Genomic DNA, 19743 nt, shown 5'->3' with positions numbered 1-19743 from the left:
AAATTTCCTTCCTGTAAAGGACACTATTGCATAATATAAACAAACTATTAAATTGCAGAAACTTTACAAGGAGTGTTGTCCTTGTAAAACACAACTTTCCAGCCTATAAAGTTCATGTCAAACACAGGGCGTGCGTAGATAATCTAAGACGAACTTCAAGATTTGAAATGTGCAGATGCCGGTTTAGTTCTATAAATCGCGCACAGGAATAATGTACAAATATTGTAACAACTGCTGCTGTTGCCATAGAAGCTGAAGATTTCATGCAGTATACTCCGTCTTTTTTATATATTCATTCCATTTGTCTGGTGTGACAATTAATTTGGACTCACTTGATTGCATCTAGGCTAAACATTATTACGTGCGAATAAAAATGATCGAATAAAAATATCAATTAGTAAACTATCCGTATTTTCAAAGTCTTAGCTTGTCGACTGAATTATGCAATTTCAAATCTTTCAGGGACGCAATATGTATGTATGTATGTATGTATGTATGTATGTATGTATGTACGTGTGTGTTGTGCGTGCGTGCGCGCGTGCGCGTGTGTGTAGTGTTTAACGCCACTTCAGCAAAAAACCTAGTCGTATTGTTGCGATTTAAAGTTTAGTTCTAAAACTATAGATGGGAGAAACTACACGAAAATGCACAAATGAAGACCTTAAACCCTTCCAAGAAGGCTTATATATTCCTTAGATCGTACCAAATTTAAAATCCAAAAGTTAATCTATGCCGGGAGGAGCACTGACGTCAGAAATATCCGATTTATTTCAGGTATAATTTGACTGCAGACGTACCATTATTTGCAGACATTAGGAGTACATCTGTAGGTTAGGGACAAACAGAAAACGGCGGCCTGTTTACCCTTGAAGCTCACAACACGTTTTTTGTTTTTTAAATGATCATAGAGACATTAATGCTAGAGAAGCATGATATCAATAATTATGTTCTTTAGCAAAATTAAAAATATTAAATCCGATAAACATCATTCGCAGAGTACAGTTTCTCGCTACATATCGATATAAATACATGTATATTTCTCTTCCAGGCTCTAATTTGAAGAGTTGTTTATTTCGGTTGATAAATTATTGGTACGGAATTGAAAAAAGACCATATTTAAAACAATTGTGGAAATGATTGCATTTGAAATTTAATAAATATATATAGAATAATATCGTAGGCTATAAACACAAATTTAGTATGATTAAGGATTTAAGTGATTGCATATGAAATTTAATAAATATATATAGAATAATATCGTAGGCTATAAAAACAAATCTAGTATGATTAAGGGTTTAAATGATTGCAGTTTGTGTAATTGTGGCCTAATCACTTATACAGCAAATAAAGTCCGAACTTTGTCGGTGATTAGGTAAACTTTATACTTTGACATCGACGCACCATGATCATTTAATCATTAAAACTCCAATTATTGTTCCTTTTATCTTAATATCAGCTGATTCCACCAAGAGAACATTATATGTGTTAGTTCATTAGCATCGTCATATGACGTTAGAAAACATCTTTATTCGCAAACGGTCGTCAATCCATTTGGTCCATCATCAACGTGGAAGTTGAATAACGGGCTTGCCATACGGGGGTCACCTAACCAGTACTGTTCGTCGTCTATCATCAATAGGGATTATTTTCCACTCTTCTAAAATTTTTCATTTGTTCATCAAAATACCAAAAATTAACAGTTGTAGACATTTTTTACGTAGGTGTCCGCATCCAGATTTCAAATAAACTTTTCCAATAATCCCTATCGTTGAAAGCAAACACTTGTTTGATCGTCATGCATGATGTGTTTTCATAAATCATATCTTTAAAATGTGTTTTTTGTGTCTAAATATCAGACACGTGACTTTTTGATCAGCCTATCCATGATCATTCTTTCCCATTAGCAGAATCAATGCGACGCACTGATTACACCATTACTTTGGTTTAGCGGACCTATACTTTCAAATTAATGACCTGGCACATAATCCATGGATATATATATCTCATGTTGATGCCAAACGAATGCTTTTTTTTTCTTTCGTTGCGGCTCATTTATTTAATACACGCCTGACAGAAGTGGCACAGGTCAGTTTCGCGACCCTAAATGTTTTCTGTTGCTTTCCTGCTTAAATCCCATGCTGTTATAAAAAGAAACAAATACATTTTCAATCATTTATTACGTCAGAAAATGTGTAGCTTTGATTAATTTATATATAATTATTAATCAGCACGTCTGCAGAAAAAATCGCGCAGTGGCATTTCTTTTGCTGTCATTACCTGAAAATACATTTATGAAATGAATAAAAAGATTAAACAAGAACTAAATTAATTAATTAATAGTGATGTATGACAATTATTAATTATAACTTGTTAGTAAAATAAATGCACGCTTCAGTTTGTTTAATTACACATTACCTTTGTATACTTTACTTTTCGCTCATTTTAAATTATAACTTCATGAACCATTTAAAAAAGGTCGTTAATGGGATGATATTTACTGTGGAAGTTATCAATTTATTTTCTTCTGCCATTTTCACACCAATAACTCTCTGAAAATTGAATATTTCAAAACGGAGAGGATTGCGATCCGGCTGCAACCTTGTAAACAAGTACAAAAAAACCATATAATTTGATCTGTTGCGAAACGGACCGGTACTGGTTCATCAACAATTCCTTCCGTAGTGAAACATTAAGTCAAACAACGCACTTGCACATTTCAAGAAAGTTTTCCAGTTTAAAAATACAAATAATTATTCAAACTATTCAGTAAAAGTTTACTGCATAGGGTTATGGTAGGCTCGCGAAACGGGGTAGTGCCGTTTTAGTTTCCAGTCCAGGTAAATAGGGGATAACTGCGCGACGGTTCGGAGCCGTTTCAGGACTAGCAAGTAAAGTCGCGAACAGGCAGTTACTGCGAAAGGACCCCAGCAGTTTCAGGACTAGCAAGTAAAGTCGCGAACAGGCAGTTACTGCGAAAGGACCCCAGCAGTTTCAGGACTAGCAAGTAAAGTCGCGAACAGGCAGTTACTGCGAAAGGACCCCAGCAGTTTCAGGACCAGCAAGTAAAGTCGCGAACAGGCAGTTACTGCGAAAGGACCCCAGCAGTTTCAGGACCAGCAAGTAAAGTCGCGAACAGGCAGTTACTGCGAAAGGACCCCAGCAGTTTCAGGACTAGCAAGTAAAGTCGCGAACAGGCAGTTACTGCGAAAGGACCCCAGCAGTTTCAGGACCAGCAAGTAAAGTCGCGAACAGGCAGTTACTGCGAAAGGACCCCAGCAGTTTCAGGACTAGCAAGTAAAGTCGCGAACAGGCAGTTACTGCGAAAGGACCCCAGCAGTTTCAGGACCAGCAAGTAAAGTCGCGAACAGGCAGTTACTGCGAAAGGACCCCAGCAGTGTCAGGACTAGCAAGTAAAGTCGCGAACAGGGAGTTACTGCGAAAGGACCCCAGCAGTTTCAGGACTAGCAAGTAAAGTCGCGAACAGGCAGTTACTGCGAAAGGACCCCAGCAGTTTCAGGACCAGCAAGTAAAGTCGCGAACAGGCAATTACTGCGAAAGGACCCCAGCAGTTTCAGGACTAGCAAGTAAAGTCGCGAACAGGCAGTTACTGCGAAAGGACCCCAGCAGTTTCAGGACCAGCAAGTAAAGTCGCGAACAGGCAGTTACTGCGAAAGGACCCCAGCAGTTTCAGGACTAGCAAGTAAAGTCGCGAACAGGCAGTTACTGCGAAAGGACCCCAGCAGTTTCAGGACCAGCAAGTAAAGTCGCGAACAGGCAGTTACTGCGAAAGGACCCCAGCAGTTTCAGGACCAGCAAGTAAAGTCGCGAACAGGCAGTTACTGCGAAAGGACCCCAGCAGTTTCAGGACCATGCCATTTATTGACCAGAATAGTGAAATTAAAAATATTAAGACTTTTTAAAAATATAAATAAAATGATCAATTCGAGAAATTCATATTCAATACTCTCATTTGATGAGTTATATCAAAATAATTAACTAGTCAGCTTTGAGGATCACAAATTAAAATGCTGCTCAACCTGTTGGACGATGAAGACATCTAGATATTAAAAAAGACATTTGTTTTTACACACTATAAAGATGAGCACGTTGCTCAATTGAATTGAATTCAACGGTTCTCAGTGAGGTGATAGAACTATTTCGTGAGTTTAGCATGAAATCAACAATGCCTGTTTGTTGATATATTTGGACGACAGAAATGTGAGGTCACATCTTATTGTAATGAAGAATCACATTCAGGAGAAAAAGCGTAAATGTGTTAATTTCTTAGACAAAAGATATGTCATGCTCCAATGTTTCTGAGAATTTGCTGCTTTAAAGATAATATTTAATGGTAATAACAGCGTCATCAGCCTGAGAGCAAGATGGCAAAAAACAACAAAAAAAAACACCCCCCCCAAAAAAAACCCCAAACAAAACAACGCAGCATGAGGAAGGAATTCATCATTATGATATGAACCTAGACACTTGAAGGAAAACATAAAGGCTGTTATTTTAAATGAGCACCGAATGTCCAGCTGAATATAATGCTTTCTTACAATCAGCAAAGGTGGCTCTAGTATTTTGCAGGATTCAATTTCTAGCACCATTGGTCTATATGGTTCAGCAAGGAATTTTGACAAGAAAATATATGTCTGAAACCTGATTGTGATTTATTGCAGAGTTGCAACCTATTCAGATGTCTGAAACGATGCATGTTGGTTATTTCTTTGTCAATATTTTTGAGAAGTACAGGCTAAACAAATATTGGTCAATTCCATCTTGACCCGCCGATGTATCGGTGTCTTTAGTATTTTAGTGATAGCAGATGCTGTAAACGATGTGTCAGCGTCAGCCCTTTCCCCTAGAAACGATGTGTCAGCGTCAGCCCTTTCCCCTAGAAACGATGTGTCAGCGTCAGCCCTTTCCCCTAGAAACGATGTGTCAGCGTCAGCCCTTTCCCCTAGAAACGATGTGTCAGCGTCAGCCCTTTCCCCTAGAAACGATGTGTCAGCGTCAGCCCTTTCCCTTAGAAACGATAATTTTAAACGTAAACCTCTCCCCTGAACATGAATAACGCACAATACATACATAGCAGGATCAAGGAGAGTAGAATATCAATTTGTAGAATGTAACATATGTGGTAAAATACATCCCAGGACATCACAATGATACAATAAAATGGCTCACATGAAATATAACGTAAGGCGTCTGTAACGTAGGAATGTCCTAGCAGGCTACTAAATGACATTACAGTATCATGCAACATAAGTAGCTGATTTCTTCTCAAACAAACACCGAAGAGAAGATACACCGTTAAAGAGAAGTTCGTCGATGAAATTGGGAACAAAAATCAGGGTAATGAAAATCGCATCAATTTTAACATAATTATGGGGACATTTAAGTTTCTCTGAAAGTTGCTACATGCAAAGTTTGAAAATTACATCACTGATTACGTTCGTTTCCTTAATAAAATGTTAACCATGCACAATTTTAAATTAGTCTAGAACATCTTCAGTCAAGAAGAATTACCACAAATATATAATCAATCCAGTTAATATAGGATGGAGATGTTTTACACCACATTAATGAGTTAAAATCCAGAGGCTTTGAAGACACAATATTACACTGGACAACAAATTTTTACAAAAGTCATGTTACTGAAATAAAATTAGTCAATTCTTATCAATTTTTATGTGCTGAACACGAATATGACAGTCAAATTGCAAAATTGGCTCTAGTTTTTTTGTAATCTGCAAGAAATTAATGTTTACATAACGAAATGCATTCCAATAGTAAAAGGTCAACTGTAATAGCCTACCTATAAAAAATCAAGTCATTGACTACATCTTAGATTTCTTCGCCTGTCTCTTGTACAGCTGTTCGGGAGCATCTCTGAGGAGTGTCCAGCAGTAGTCAGCCAGCATTGTAGTGGACCATTTTCCCTGGTATCTTTGTTCCATTGTTGCGATATCTTGATGAAAACGTTCGCCGTGTTCATCACTAACAATACCACAGTTGCTAGGAAAGAAATCCAAATGGGAATGAAGGAAGTGAATCTTTAGAGACATATTGCAGCCAAGTTTCTTATACTTCATCAACATGTCTTCTACTAGTTCCTTATAGTTTTCTGCCCTAACATTTCCGAGGAAGTTTGTAGAAACTAGGCGAAAAGCATTCCATGCTTGTTTCGTGTCACCTTCCAGCAAGTTGTTGAACCGGTCATCTTTGAAAAGCTCTCGAATCTGAGGACCCACAAAAACTCCCTCTTTAATCTTTGCTTCGCTGAGTCGAGGGAATTTTTCATGCAGGTATCGGAATGCTGGCAAAGTCCGGTCAATGGCTTTCACGAAGTTCTTCATCAAACCTAGTTTGATGTGAAGGGGTGGTAGCAAGATTTTCTGAGCCTCAACCAGAGCTGGGTGTTGGATATTCTTCTCTCCAATGGCTACATTCTGCCTGTGAGTCCATTCCTTCCTCGTGTAGTGCATTTCCCTTGCTCGGCTATCCCACTCGCATAAGAAACACATGTATTTTGTATATCCTTGCTGCAGTCCCATTAAAAGGGCAACTACCTTCAAATCACCACAGAGGTGCCAGCTGTACTTGTTATACTCAATGGAATTCAGTAGCTGCCTTAAGTTATCGTATGTCTCTTTCATGTGGACAGCATACGCTACTGGAATAGATGGAAGAATGTTTCCATTGTGCAAAAGCACAGCCTTGAGACTCAGTTTCGAAGAGTCCACAAATAGTCTCCATTCTTGTGGGTCATGAGTGATTTTTAAAGCATTCATGAGGCCCTCAATATCGGAACAGAATATCAGATTACTTTCCTTTCTGAAGAAAGGCTCCAATTGCTGGTGGCGCTTTCGATATGCAGTAATTGTGACATCTTCTTCTAGAAGATTCCATTGTTGGAGTCTTGATCCTAGCAATTCTGCCTTGTTCTTTGATAAGTCCAAATCACGAATCAGGTCATTTAGTTCTTCCTGTGTTATTCTGTGTGGGGTTGATGATGCACCACAGTGAAAATCTGGATCACTGCATGCTGATGGACCAGGAGAAGAACAGGTCGACTCACCTTTGTCTTCGTCAGATGAATCAAGAGAATATTCTGCTGGAGGTTCTGGAATAGGAAGTCCCTCACCATGTGGAACTGGTCTCAATGCAGACGGAATGTTTGGGTAGACTATTCTCGACTTCTTTCGCTTCGTTATTCCGCCGGAAAGAGGAGGAACCAAGCAGAAGTAACAGTCATTTAGGTGGTTGCTTGGCTCTCTCCACACCATTGGGACTGCAAACGGCATTGATGACCTTTTGCAATTCAACCACTGTGAAAGCTGTGTTGTACATGTAGCACAGCATATATGCGGAGCCCAAGGCTTGTCTTGGTCACCAACCTTGCATCCGAAGTAAAGATGATATGCCTTCTTCACTTGAGAATTGATACTTTTCTTCTGGTTGGCAAATGTCACTTCCCCACAAATATAGCAAAAATTGTCCGCGGTATTAACACACTTTCGAGGCATTACTGTTCTTTATTGTACGTAAATGGATAAAATAATAAGTTTTATGTAACAGTAGCTTGAACTGTCTCGCACAACGTCTAAAATATTTTAAATGCTGAACCTATCTGATTGGGCTTTATATAGTACACTGCTTACGTCAGCTTCAGCAGCCGCCTGGCATTAGTATAATAGGCCTACACATGTATAGTACACTGCTGACGTCAACTTACTTCAGCAGCCGCATGGCATTAGTATTGCATTGCATCAGAAAATGATGCAATCAACTGTGGATGATGTGAGCATGATGGTATTATGCAATGTTACATCATTATTCCGGGTGTTGCTGCAGTCCTACTGGAGAAATTTACACAGTGAAACATAGAAAATGAGGTATATGAATATCTTCAAAACGAGAGCCAATACAAATTTTTCACGGTTATATTCGTGTTCGGCACACCAAAATACTACAGATTAGGGCCTTTTCAAGTCAGTAATGATTTCACTGTTGACCAGTGTTACCTACGGAAATGCAGTCTGTGCGAATCACAATATGCAGCCACCAATACCATTGTATAAGAACTTTCATTTGACATCTTGTAGTACATTAAAATAAACTTCTCAATTAAATTATGCAATCAACATTGAGATACACTCAGTGTAAAATGCAACAAATGCATCCGATAAAACTGATAAAGGAAATGGATAGAAAGAAATATAATGCATTGACTTAAACTAAGTACATAATGTGTGCACTTAGCGAGATTAAATTGGTATTGCAATGGATGAAATCATTGAATAATTAGGCAAATCAACAATGAATGATATCAAAATAGACAGACAACAGAGGCAAAAAATACAACTGACACTAATTTCACATTATTATTTTAAGCCTAAACTATGGAAGTGACTGGTTATTCAAAAACGCAGACACTACAATGCTTTTGTAGACCCTCTTAAAATGGCGGATCCTTGCCTAAGGAGTACGGAGACAATATTGGAAGTTTCTAGACCTAACGTAATCGACTATACTTTTAACATACTAGTGACTCTATCCCTACCCGAGTCGACGAGATCTACCTATGGAAAACTGGCAGACGTTTTCTCTAACGGAAACAGTTCAGACTTAAAACGAACAATACAATGCTCATATTATACTCCTACCATTCAGTTTAAACTGAATAGCTCGCCTTAACTAAGTCACCGTAGCAAAAGCGTTTAGCGATATAAAAACGAACGGTACTGAAAGTATTGTTTCACATTACAAGTCATTATATAAATATGTTAACACCGCTTTACAATTTGGTGAGGATGAACTTTGGAAGATATACAGAGCTTACTAACATGACACACGAAGTTTCGTCCATAAGATTCATATTAGAACAAACTATTGAAGGAGCTGCTTTAGTTTGCTTTTTGAAATAGGTTATAAATTGATTTTCTTCTTTGACTTCGTCTCTCCATCTACCTATGCCGTTTTAGTTTCAACACGATCTCACACTGTTCTTGCAATACAACTTTATATTTTTCCTCGTGTACATTTGCTGGTTTTTATGTGCAATAGTGTGTTTTAACGGATACTTATATCCAGTTTATTCAACACCCATTTGTTACGTTGCTTTCTAAAGCGAATTGCAACAAACAAACATTCTAATATCGCCGTCTCCGGTGCTATCATTATGTTAATATCGCCTTTTCTTTATGTTTGAACTGATTTTACGCAGTGTTGTGTTATTAACGATTTTTTAAATTAAAATTAAGATGACGTTTCTCCATGTTGCAACATAATTCCGTCATGCGAAAGCTGTTGACATTTTTCGTTTGTATAAGCCCCCAAAAATAGAATTTTGTCGCCATTTTATTAGTCAATAGATGGAACGTCAAACATATTAAACATCGTTTCAAATGTTAACGTCTGTGTCAATGATTTTGCTATACATATTTGTGTATAATTAACCAAATATATGTTGGAATTGTTTTGCCTATAGTATTCCCATATAAAAACAGTTTTCGTTATACGAATTTTCAAAGTATGCGTCATCTATAAAGGTTTAAAGTAAGGAACACCTTATAGAACTCCAGGTAAGTTTTTTTTTCATATCCAGTGAATACTTTTGTGTCCATTGTTTCTAATTTGTATCCATTGTTTTTACCTGATCATTTAAATCATTTTGTCGCTACTTCAAGTAACATTCAGAAATAAATGATTGATTATCACCTGATCATCTTCAAATCATGTTTGTAAACATCCACATTTTCTGTCAAATAGATGCAATATAAATATGACGGAAAATGGAAATCAAGGATTTCTAAATCATGCCAAAATGCACATTCAGTACATAGAGCAAATACACACTAGGTGAAATATCCACGTAAAGTTGAAATTATAGGCAACATGGAAAACGCTCGCAAGAATTTAAAACAGTCAACGCTGAGCATTTAAAGGAAGAATACAAAACAAGTGACATCAAGAGATGTGGTAACCCCACGAAAATACAAAACAAGTGATATCAAGAGATGCGGTAACCCCACGAAAATACAAAACAAGTGACATCAAGAGATGTGGTAACCCCACGAAATACAAAACAAGTGACATCAAGAGATGTGGTAACCCCACGAAAATACAAAACAAGTGACATCAAGAGATGTGGTAACCCCACGAAATACAAAACAAGTGACATCAAGAGATGTGGTAACCCCACGAAAATACAAAACAAGTGACATCAAGAGATGCGGTAACCCCACGAAAATACAAAACAAGTGATATCAAGAGATGTGGTAACCCCACGAAATACAAAACAAGTGACATCAAGAGATGTGGTAACCCCACGAAAATACAAAACAAGTGACATCACGAGATGTGGTAACCCCACGAAAATACAAAACAAGTGACATCACGAGATGTGGTAACCCCACGAAAATACAAAAGTACCTATATGTTGTAAACTAATTATATGATTGTTTCAGCCAGTTCAAAAATGACTTCCTGATAGATCGTTGTACGCTACTATGTACAATAAACAAGATATTTTTGCAAAAACAGATCTGTGCCACTAGGTAAATAGTGTAGTACTTACGAATCAGAATGACTAATTATGTTCCTACGTTTTCTTACAATTTTTAGCTAAAGAAACTGCTTAAGAAAAAAGAAGTTAAAACTTATCAGAAACAACTTGTACGTGTACACTGATGACTCCATCAGTAGAACAAATATAAACAAAACCGGTGACCACTCCGAAATGCAAACTTTTTCATACATACAAATAAGTGAAATACATCAAGTGTTGTACAGTTACATTCTAAGTTAATTGGTTATGTAAATAAACACTTCATAGCTGATTTCAGTGTCCTATCAATATTTAATCCAAGAAAAATCAAAGGATAGACATTTCTGTAACACCTTGTGCACCTGACGTTATTGTCGTACAACCTACCTAAAAAGTAGCATAATCAGGTTTCAATTGGATAGCAGGTTGAATTAAAACCAACTTCAGGGTATGTGTCAATAATATGCTGCGATAGTAGGCATTATGCAATATTGGAAGGCTTTGCTTTAAACACTTGCAAGTAGCAGTATAACTGAAACAACATTAAAACTTAAATATAATTTAGAGAATAATAACGTCAAACAAGATTGCCATGATAACCAAATGTGAAGGCAAGTTATGAGGAATTTAATTTAGCAGTAGTTAGCTTAACATGTTCAAGGACATAAAAGTATAATCAGGACAAGTAATACAGAAAGCCAAGACTCTGGAGACTGCAAAAATGACTTTAACAACACTGAGCCATATAAGCAAGGCTAGAACTGGTATGACAGCTAATAATCACTGAACAGATTTTCAATGCCTCAAAACACAAATTAAAAGATAAAATCAATCCAAGTAAGAATTGCACACTAAAGGTCACCAACTACAATCTTAAATTGTTAGGACCGATTAATCAAAGCTAACAAGCAAATCTGACATAGATTGTTCACATTTGAAATTTGACTCTACCAAATATTTAAACATTGACTTGGACCAAATTAGTAGCACAAGAAACTATTTCCATGATAAAGAGGCCTTTCAATGCGGTTTAAATGTTTTAAACCTTGATAGTCTTTCGTGTTCAAAACGGTCTCTGTTCCCCCCCCCCCCCCCCCCCCGCTAAGTTCCCCTTATACGTTTTATGATAATTGCAAGGAATTACAGCGCGACACAATAAAAATAGACTGAAGATCAGCATTGGAACTTAGGAAGGACATGAAATAGATTTTCCGCGTATCACTATAATATATGATTATAACGACTAATGATATTGGTCGATGTTTAACATTTAAGAACAAATCAGAGGAGGACGATTTTACACGGTAGTGAAAGGATTTGCACACAAATGACCTATCGCAAAGTTTCTTGAGGCTGCTAAATTTACTGATACAGCGACCACTCGGTTTGTACAAAGAGTTGTTGATACTCAATTGCGCAAAACACACTAATTTAATAAATAAATAAAAACATGGAGTGAATAAGATGACAATAAATTAACAGCTACTGTACACAATGATAATGAGAAAGATCTTAAATCTACAGAAACCAAAAAATATATTCAGATGGTCAGAGTTTGTTACAAAGAGACGACCATCTAAACTTAAAGAGCTGTTGAGGTACCCAACATTCAACAATATTTATACTCAGTTAGCGAATATACAGTGCAGCGGAGACGTTGGCGATTGACATGGACGAAATTAAAACATAAATCCATAGAACAGTTTATCTCCTTACAATCACAGATTCGAACAGTTAAAAATATGAATAGATGATAAGACACTCCAAAATAGTGGTGGCATTATACCGTTAAATTCTTAATTAAAAACACTCAAAGCAATTGAACATGAAATTTGCGTAAAGAGGTTTCACTTGGATGTTACAATTAAAGACATAATAAAAGGAAATCAATGATTAAAAAAAAAGGAGTTTGTTAAAAGAAATTAAACCAATGCAATGATATATCCTGCTTTATGTAAAAGACACTAATAACATAACTGGAAGCTTATATTTCATACCAAGTAGTTAAATGATTGTTGGCTTTGTTAAGTTTCAAATTACACCTTAGTGACTAATTACTAATTATGGAGTTAAATATTCTCCAACAAGTTTTACTTAATACACCTAAGTTACAATAGATGTTGAAAAGGAAGATATCACTGAAATAAAAATGGCATATGAACAATTTGTTTCAACTAGAATGTTGAACTTTCAAGAATTTGAGAGGAACTTGTTCGCTGTTAGATTAGATTAGAGGTTAATAAAGCACTCTGATGCTCTTAGTAATGGGAAGTTTAAAAAGAAACATAATATATCACTGGTACAGGTGGAGAGCATGAACATAAACATTACAGGTTAAAAAGAATAACGTTCATAATCTCTAGAAGAAAATAATGTTTAATAACTAGATTTATATCAAAGAATAATCATCTCACAAACCAGAACGTAAAATGCATTTTGGCATTAGTATCATCTAGCTTTACTCATGATAAGAATTACAAAGCCTAGTCCTGAACAATACATACATGCTATCCAAAAGTAACCTTTTATTGTTTATAGCTAGTTAACTAGCAAATAGCTGCAACGGACGTAAATAATGGTCGTGCGATAATTATATAGCACATGTCAACAACAACCATAGCAATAGCAATAGTTATTTGATCCTTATGAAGCTGCATGGTATATAAATAAAGATGACACAGAGGAGGTATAGAGAAAAACTGTTGAGCACAGCTAAAACAAATCAAACACACTGGACTACCTAAATGAAAATTGAGTGAAAATGACTCAGACTTTAAATCTCCACGTTGATGATTTTCCTATTATATGCACTTTGTCATCCTGATGCATCTAATTACCCTGAAAAAGGCATCAATTCAAAAGCCAAGACAAACTGAACCTAATGACTCTTAACTGCCTTTAAGTGATCGAGTAAAATATAAGCTATATTTATTGCACCTGTGAAGTGTGACAAAAATATAATGTAGATTCTGACAACATATGTATTTTGTTTTAGGTGATTGGGTAAGAATTCAAAGAAGCGACTGACGTCAGTTATATTATATGCGTAATGAATGTATTTCAAACAACGAACAACATGAACATTTGTGAGGGGACCAGGGGTGTCCAATTTGTCTGATACTCTCGCCCTTACAGATTAATGACAGATTATATCACATAATGAAATATTTCTTCCTCGTTTTCTTTGCGATTATATAATCAATGATTGTAAATCTCGAATATCAAATTCCTTTTGATCAGTCATGTTTTGTTGCAGTTGCAAACTTTCCGTTTGTCTCGGTTTGTTGTGACTGAAAACATTTTAATCCTATCCCAGAAAACTCTCTAACTGGAAATCCATTTAACTATAACATTGTAAATTGGATCGCTTAATTTGATTCTCTTGTTTTTCCAACCTCACCAACACTATGTCATCGCTGATAATTCTTCTCCGAGGAAATGATCGGTCTGACATTTGAAAAAGTATGTTCGTATTTATACGTATTTAATCTTGTTCATTTCATGCTAGTTTCCTTCCGTTTACCGGACACACTGTTTTTCTATAGTTTGAAGAAGTCTTTTCGACATAATTAGCTTCTTGTCTCAGATTTGTATTCAGGTTTTAAACATTTGGTGTTTAAATAAGACATCTGTATTTATCGATATCAACTGTAAACCTACCTATGTGTATAGATTTAAGTTTCTCTAGTGAAGGACATATTTCTCTTTATATTTCATCGTACATTATAGGGATGGTACTGGTGTTCTTTTTAAAACTATAGTCATCAGCTGACTTCTTTTCCTTAGAATATAAATAGTTTTCATCTGGAAATTGTTAACCTGGAGTTTACACATAATCCTCGAAATTGATATGCCGGTGTAATGACAAGTCCAAATGTACTTCTAAAGTGTAACCAGTTTCTGGTATTACACGATCGTCACTATCAGTTTTCATCCAGTTTATTTCTTTAAAATATTCCAAAAATTATTTCATTGCAGTACTCTGAACCGTTGTTTTCTTGCCGACATTATTCATCATATCCAGTGTCTCTTTGGGTTTTTTGACATTAAATTGCTTAATTTTCTTTTGCAAGAAAAGAAAAAAAAAAAACAAAAAAAAACACAACGAGAGTGATGTTTTGCCTTTTCCAGTTCTTATTGCACTCTCAGTTATCAACAACATTTTGTAATCTGTAAGCAATTATATTTTAACACCACATATCAAAATTATTGCATCTTTTGCAAATCATATATTTCTATAATAATTTGCAGCTACTAGTTTGTAAGGTTTCACATGGCCATTGCAACATTCCTCAAAAAGAGTAATTTCAAATCAATGTGTCCTTCTTTACGAAATAGTCATGAATTGTGTGTTTTCAGGCTAAACTGTTCGTTGACATCCTGAAATTACTGATAATCGTTATATGATATGTTTGAATCATCAAATTGGAACAAATCGTTTCTTTTGATGATATAGCTCAACCATAAGACATTAGTTAGCTGTTCATATATTTGTATAAGTACATATCTCTTCTCAGGTAGTATCATGTCTATAAAATGTATATGTTTAATGGTTAGCTAGCTGTTTCACTTATATCCAGCCAATGCAGAATTGTCTGCGAACGTCTCAGTCCATTTAACACTTATTTGTTTTCATTCTTTTATTAACCTATTAGGTATGAAATTCTTTCTAAATGAAAATTAGTATTCATCGATCTTTGATATTACATTTGCCGGCTCAACTCAATCTTTTCAAACCAGTATTTTAATCAACATATGGCTGCCATTGCTAACAAGGTATGAATAAACAATTGTTGCATTATTGTTATTTGAAATTCAAATCAAACTTTTTATAGGCTGGATCTTTATATTAACCAGTGAAGTAATCAATGTCACTCATTTTGATATTTTACATAACGCATACTGAACAACTTGAATACGCCCTGTTCCTGCAAGGTTCGTACCTCGTGTAGATTGATGTAAAGTACAAATAAGACGCTAATCGAATGAGTTCCGTTGTTGTCCATGATACTATGCTGAGTCCTACGTGATGTAGACAGTTCTTTGCACATGCCAAAGACAAACCTCTGTCATTGTGTGAAATGTCACAAGTACATTGATACGTTCAAATTCCCAATACTGAATTTTTAACTGGTGTGCATTGCTTAATTTTACAATTGAACCTTATTCAGTCATTATATGTATCGAGTTTATCTTTTCTCAGTCAATACAACCGTTTGTTTGTATGATGTTTCCACTATTTCACATTTTATTTTGTAGATGTATCATATTCATTTCGAACTTTCAATTCCTTTTTCTTCTATACGTTTACTATGCATCATTTAAATCATTCACTTGATCTATCTAAATTGCTCATTGATAGTGCAATTAATACAGATTCCCTTGCAAACAAAACTTGGCCGTCCTTATTTTGTACCTCTACAGAAACTTACAAACCCATTCGGACAGATTTATGTATGACCTTCTGTGCCCTTCATCGCTATACTACAAGGCTGAATATTTAATCCTTTCAAAACATGTGTTATGTATGTTTTCCTGACAAGACGTGATATGATCAAAGACAAACGATATTAACTATTTCAACTCTAAATTATAATTTTGAAACGTTTTGTTCTGTGGGATAAATTATATGCTAAATATGTTAACCTTGTTGAATAGGTTGTTTCCTAAGACTGATTTTAGGTGTATGTGTGTGTGCGGGATTTGGATTGTTAACGTCGCTTGAACAATTTTTCAGTCATATCGCTACGATGTCTGCAGTGTGGCAGTTGATAGTGGGGCATCATGCCGCAGACACAAAGCATGATGTCCCACCCAGTCACATTATCCTGACACCAGGCCGACCAGTCCTAACACTAACCTCTTAATGCTGAGCGGTTAGGTAGGCAGTTGTAAGTATCATTTTTACATGTCTTTGTTATGACTCGGCTGGGATTGGAATCGCTAGGCAACCGGAGCGGTACATTTTTAAGTGTAAGTGACCTCTGGACCTTTGAGTACATGCGACTTTGTTCACGACGTGAGTTTTGTTTTTGCATGATATTATGTATACGGATATTCACCTTTGAAAAACTAACGTTTGTTATGTAAAGAATGTACATATTATCGCGACTGATTCGAAGCATTATGAATTGTCTCCTTTACCGTATATCCATACGATGCCAAACTGTGATCAATTACCAAATGTATTTGACCCACTGAGCGTAACGATCGAAAACGGAAGTTTTTTGAAGCAATGTTCGAGTTTGGAAACCATATTATAAAAAAATCATCTCAGAAGCAAGAACCAGTTAAGTATGTTATTTTCCGTTTTAGCTGTTTTTCGTAATGTATTTAGGGTAGTAAAAATGTTGCGTTATACTTAACCCGACGGGCTCTTTCTATCCGTTTGATCGATATATTGTTCCGCATACTAGCAGGATAAGATATGGCTGGCTGTTGTAACTTCATGGCTATAATAGAAGCATATAGATAATGTCGCTGAAGAGTTCATGAAATCTTTAAGTCCAAGGTATACTAGATGAGTAGTCTCACATGCAGTATAAACGACGTTATTATTAGGAGAGCTATGCTACATGTGATGCCATGGGCAAATTTTATCTTTTATTTCTTAGTCTCTCTCTCTCTCTCTCTTAAGTTATTTTCTAATATGTAAAGGCCGTAATTTGAGTCACACTAATTTATTGAATAGATTTAAATTGCATGTTCGCCCGTATTTTTCTCTTTCACAGTCACTGGTATTCTGAAAGTACGTTATAAACTTCATATGCCATACTTTGATATGCTGTCATTGTTATATACACATCTCACATCTTGATATACTGGCAAGGTTATATACACATGTCACACGTTGACATACAGACGAAATTACATAGCACTGTCACGCCTTGATATATTAGCAAAGTCATATATATATGTCGGTAGGTAGATATAAAATGTTTGAAGTTATGTGTTTAATATAGGAAATGAAATGTAAGAATATTTTTGAATAATTCAGTGTCATAATATTAATCAGTTTCTTTCGCAAAGATGATATACAATCAGCAAAGATGCTCTCGTTTTCTTGTATATATATATATATATATATATATATATATATATATATATATATATATATATATATATATATATATATATAAAGGATCCACAATACTCGTAATAGATCCGTAGTAAATAAAATTGTTTTATTAATGATTTAGGCACAAGTTTAGATGAGCAACTGTTGATTAAGAATCAATCTACTTCTGTCCATTTGATTAAATTTAATCCGATCTTCATGCCAAAGTCATTCAGCATCTTGTATTAAATAAAGATTGTTTCTGCCTTGAATCCTGTCATTTTTTTGTCCAACTTTCGCTCACAATATTTTGAGTAGTATCCAGGGAGGCAATACATTGATTACTTACGACTAGACCCTGATTGCTAAAGTCCTTGCCAAGTAACAGTACAAACCTATTTAATGCATGAGCATGTAATATTTCAATGTAGATGATTCTGCGGATAGGATACGTTGGTTAATGGGTTTAACGTCATGTTTTAGCACATTATAGGCTATACATATTGGCCGGTACATCTGTTGGAGGAAAACCACCAGAAAACCTCTGGTAATACCATAAACCCTAGGAAAACTACACCCACACTGGCCTACCACAAGACTCAAAACTACGTAGACAGAATGGAAATAGTAGTAATCGGTAACGGCGATCTTCCGAGACTAGTTGGCTTCCTGGGACCCCTGTGCGACAACAAAAACCCTAAGGACGTTTTCTTAGTACTATACACATCATCAAATCTTCAATGTAAGTCACATACCTTACCGAATATCCTTTTCCTCTTTACATCAACACCCAAACAGCCAATAGTTTTGGCTACCTCTTAGTTTTTCATGTGAGGATTTCAACCCTTTCTCCAGCACGCTTTCTCCCTCAGTTATTAAATAAGTGGGTAGGTATGGTAAGTAGGATGAGTTGGAGGAATAGGTGGAGTTGGAGAAGTAGGTATATATGGGGAGTAGGAGAGTTGGAGGGTTAGCTGAAACTGGAGCAGCAGGTGGATATGGAAAGTAGGATGCGTTTTTTTCTCATTCGTAGCTGATATTAGTTTTTAGCTTTCCAAGCTTGTATGATTTTACAACTTCGAGACCATTTACAGATCCATTTAATTATATTTCCTATTTGGTGTAAATAATCTTCTGGAAATGTTCATTTGTGACTGTGTTTGTCTTTTGATTTCAGCGGGTACTTGTATTGTTTCTGATAGTGACTCATACTTAAGTAGCGTCTTTAAGTTGTGTCGCTGATGCTTCTTCTGTGTCTCTAAACCTATTTAATATATCTAGAAATTGGTTCGATATTCTTCACGTTTATCCGGTCCTTCTTTGAATCTAAGACTTTTAAATCGACTCACAACTTCATATTCATGAACGGAAGTATAATGAATTGTTTGGTTTTTCATTAAAGGTAAATCCCTTGGCTTTCTCGCAAATATACTAAATTATTAAAATCATTAAACCACGAATCTCGGTGATCTTTAATTCAAACGAATTACCAAATCTTCTTTTGTATTTGATATACATACAACGATTAGTATCTGCATGCATTATTGTCGGATATATGTTTATATACATGGAGGTTATTATATAACCATAACCATGGTGGATACGCTATTTAAAATTACTTCATTTTCATTTATACCATTTTCTGCATCATCAAAACTGAACGTCATTTATTCGCAGACACACGCTCCAGAAAGTATTATACTCCGAATCATTAAGTTCATTTAGTTCATAATGTCCAACACCTACAGTAATTTTTCTATGATTTATGTGGCGAAGAAATAGGAAAAGTCAGATTTTGAAAACGACTGAATTTATCGAAGACAAAAAGAGATACATTTACCCAGCAACAGTACCGCATCACTAGCTGAAAGTGAACAATAATTGAACATTGTTTTTTTTCACATGGAATATACATAGAGATAACCGGTAAAAACTTAATTGAAACGAAATGGAAAAGCGTGGAGGATAATGAAATTACAAAATCTCCAAATCAGATTTTGTAATTTACACTGCGACATCATTGATAGTAAATCAATCTATTCCCATGGACAGCTTGAGCATTTTGCAAAATGAATGGAAATAAGATTATATTCCATTTCAAAGGATGTTTTCATGTAAGCTAGTTTTGACATCA

The 19743-nt window shown here is 35.6% G+C and overlaps 1 long non-coding RNA gene across 1 annotated transcript in view; it reads right to left on the bottom strand.

The window, feature by feature from the left end:
* Window positions 1-2162: 2162 nt before the first annotated feature.
* The window catches only part of LOC149802078 (uncharacterized), a 110017-nt gene continuing 92436 nt past the window's right edge, over window positions 2163-19743 (bottom strand). Inside the window, exon 3 of the long non-coding RNA XR_016420502.1 lies at window positions 2163-2277. This is a non-coding gene — a long non-coding RNA (uncharacterized LOC149802078). The remainder of the gene's footprint in view (window positions 2278-19743) is intronic.

This window comes from Sinohyriopsis cumingii, chromosome 4, assembly GCF_028554795.1.
Source record: "Sinohyriopsis cumingii isolate HCF-2022 chromosome 4, ASM2855479v2, whole genome shotgun sequence".
Taxonomy (NCBI): Eukaryota; Metazoa; Mollusca; class Bivalvia; order Unionida; family Unionidae; genus Sinohyriopsis; species Sinohyriopsis cumingii.
The sequence above is the reverse complement of the archived record's forward strand: the minus strand, read 5'-3'. Positions and strand labels throughout refer to the sequence as shown.